At 38.4% G+C, this 3,625-nt stretch overlaps 1 pseudogene; it reads left to right on the forward strand.

The window, feature by feature from the left end:
- LOC102855064 overlaps nucleotides 1–3,625 on the forward strand; it is a 59,857-nt pseudogene that overhangs the window by 270 nt on the left and 55,962 nt on the right.

Here is a 3,625-nt window from a genome sequence, read left to right on the forward strand (position 1 = left end):
TAAATAAAACTTGATAAAAAATAGTATTTCAAACTACAGTCGCCAGAAGTACAGTTACCCAACATGCACACACTTCCCTTGGCACCTTCAGCACCCGTAGCTTTCCATACCTGGCCTGTTTGGCATCTCCATTTTCTTCAGGGTTACTCCCATCCTTGTCAGCATCAGCCTGCTCCTTTACCCTGTGGGTCCCTTCTCTCCCTTCTTGAAGGGGCCTTGTTAGGATTGGGCTCTGGTTTTGGAGGTTTAGCTGTTAACCTTACAGACCTCTCTGTGGCTCACCCTTCACCTTGGCTCTATTTCCCTTAACATCCCCTTCAGTATTTTTCTTGGCATGCGGACACTGGACAATCTGGGGGCGGCCAGTCATTCCCATCTCTTTTTCACACTGTTCAGATTCCAGGGTTCATCATTTTTTTCACAGAGGGATTTAAAAAAAAAAAATAAAAATTGTATCTGTCTTTTGTTCTAAGAGTTTTATAATTTTAGCTGTTACATTCAGTCAATAAATATAAGATTTTATTTCTAGGCTTGCAAGCATGTTCCACTCTATCCTCACACCAATGCTGTATTGTCTCGCGTACTGTTTTAGTCTGGGTACTAAAAACCATTTTAACCATTTTAAAAAACATGAGCAAGAAGTTTAGCAAGATGGCTCATGTACAGAAAGAAAGTATTGACAAACTTACATCTGATAAGGAACCACTATCCAGAAAACACTGTTTAAGTCTTAAATTTGGGTATTATTAACCTTCTAACTTTTGTTTTCTTTATCCTGGGTCCTCTTCAATCCAAATTTTAATCTGTCATCAATGTCTACAGAAAAGAATCGCCTGGGATTTTGAGAACTCTGTTAAATATATATTAATCTGGAGAACAGTGTCATCATGACAACAGTAACATTCTCAGCTCCTTTCCATTCACAGAGAGACCTGTGAGAGTTGAACTTCACAGCACAGACTATTTTTCTGGGTCTCAAAGGTTTGACAGGGTCCAGTCTCGCTATTTTCTACTGCTCCTTCTAATGGAAAATAAGTCTTTTTCTCTCTGACAGGTTTCTACCTTACACAGGCTCCATCTTTAGGTTTTGAGCTGTAAGTTGCACAGGAGGAAACTGTCCATCTTTCTCTGACCAAGCTGCAGATGAATTCAAACCACCAAGAAAAGCTTGGCCTTTGGTTAGCAGCGACCTCTCTACAGAGCTAATGCCTAAAAGACTACAGTAATATACTGTTTTTAAACTTTAAAAAACCAGAGTTACACTGGAAATGGTTTAGAGAAACCCAGGTGACCTTAGTTTGGCTTCTGCCTGTAGGCCTCTGTGCGAAATAAAGACAATTCACACATGACCTCTTCGGTTTTCACTTGTAAAACATGGACTTTCTTTCTTTTTTTGTTAAAAAAAGGAATATATTTATTGATAATTCTCTTTTTTTTATTAATTTAGTTTATTTTTCATTTCAAAGAATATCTACAGAGATTTTGGAATTCCATTCATTCATTGTTGCACCCTTCTCCCCGCGGACTTTATTTCTTAAAGGTTCCTATTAATAAGTCTAAAATTCTATCTCACTGAAGTTTAGATTTTGAACTTATATTATTTTTTTAAGTGTAAAGGATTTGTGCTCTTTTGATCCTTTGAAATCCTGTCCGCTTTGAAGATAATTGCAAACTAGGGAGAACACACCTTCCTATGGTAGTTAGAGCACAACTTATAATTTAGAGTTACTTACTTTAAAGAACCACAGCAATGCAGTAGGTTAAGTGCTGGGCTGCTAAGAGAAAGATCAACAGTTTGAATGCACCTGCCACTTAGTGGGAGAATGAGGGGCAGTTTGCTTCCCTCTTCCCCACCCAAGAAACCCACCGAAGTCAATGAAGTCCTAGGTCAGGTACAGCCCAACAGCTGTGCAGGTCTCTGCTGTTGTTTTGGCATCTGCTTTGAATCTTTAAAGAAGTAGCACCATGGGTTCAAGCAATTCAAACATGGCTGACAAAACTAACCAGGTAAAGACCCACAATGTTCTACCTGATGCAGAATACTAACCAGAACAGGAAACACTATGGGCTGTGGCCCTGGAAGAGGTGGCTCAGGAGCCACACGTGTGACACTGTGGATCACTGCTGGGAATGTGGGAAGTGAAGCGGTTAAAGCAGCTCAGGGGGTATTTGAGCAAAGAGAGCGGCAGGTTTTCAGCTGAGCTTGTCAACAAGTGTGGTTGGCAAGATGCATTCTCCCCTTATTTTCTATGAAAGGAATAAAGTTTCTACAGAGATTTAGGCCCCTAATTATTCCTTAACCAATCTCAGTTCCTTTGTTTACAACCAAGAACCCTGACTGATACAAAGTTCAGACAAAAAAATGTTTAACGATGTTTTACAAGTTTGTAATTTAAAATCCAAAAAATAACTGACTGTAAAATTTATAAAGAAATAGTACAAGATCTTTGGAGCAGGCAACAAGATCTTGCAGAAGAATAAAGTAAAAGTAAAATCACATCTAAATTCACTCAAGTCTAAAATAACAAGTATCATACACTATAAATTATGGCCTTTTTTTTGCCAAGATCTAGCAGAACATCCTTTAATAGCAACTATTCCTGAATGTCACTGTCAACATAATGACAAAGAGCAGGAATGTTTCCACTGCTAGAATGTTATTAAAACAGCCACCCTTATAAAAGTATATAGCAATAAAATTTTAAGATGAGCAACTATTTATTTATTTATTTCACTTGTATGCCATCAAATCAGATCAACTGGCACAGGAGAAGATTGCCCCGCCTTCTCCAGTGAAGCATCTGGTGGATTCGAGTCACACACCTTCAGGATTGTAGCGCAGCTTCTTGCCACTAGGTCACCAGAGGGTCCTTTTATATGGCCTTCAAGACTCACAAGACTTCTAACTCCCTGCTTAACTGGAGGCTCCAAAGAAAGGTGGACAAGCAAATGACAGCCTCTGAAAACCTGCTGCAGGAACAGCTGTCAATCAGCTCTGAGAAAACAGCAGTATGTTCCATCTAAGTTTAGGGTTTTGTTTTTTCCCCCATTTCTTCTATTAAGAACTATTATTATTACATACTAATATTCCTATTACATTATTCCTGTAATTGTTATTCCTATAATTCCTAATATCCCTATTACATTATTATTTAGTAATATTCCTATTATATTGAGAACTGTTATAAAGAGGAGTAACACATAGGTACATGTTGCCAATCACATTTCAAACAGCTTCATGTTATCAAAGCCTGTTGTTCCAAACCACACAGTAGCAGTCTCTGAAGTCTGTAAGCAGTGTAGAATTCCTTTATCAATATTAGTTTGTTTAATCCTGGCTTGAGTCATAGTAGCCATTACATGCGCTACCACTGAGCAGTATATTTAAATTCTGTTAAAGACACTCCCACAACAGTGGCAGTAGCTACAATAATGCAGCCCTAATGGAGTGGCATACAAGGAAGTCCAGTGAATACCACTATCATTCAAATATATGCACCAACAACCAGAGCCAAGGAAGAGGAGATAGAATATTTTTACCAACTTTTACAATCGGAGATTGATCGAACATGCAAAAAAATAGTATTTCAAACTACAGTCGCCAGAAGTACAGTTACCCAACATG

The sequence above is a fragment of the Elephantulus edwardii genome, unplaced genomic scaffold (assembly GCF_000299155.1).
Source record: "Elephantulus edwardii isolate Elephantulus edwardi_28Jun2011 unplaced genomic scaffold, EleEdw1.0 scaffold00291, whole genome shotgun sequence".
NCBI classification, from domain to species: Eukaryota; Metazoa; Chordata; class Mammalia; order Macroscelidea; family Macroscelididae; genus Elephantulus; species Elephantulus edwardii.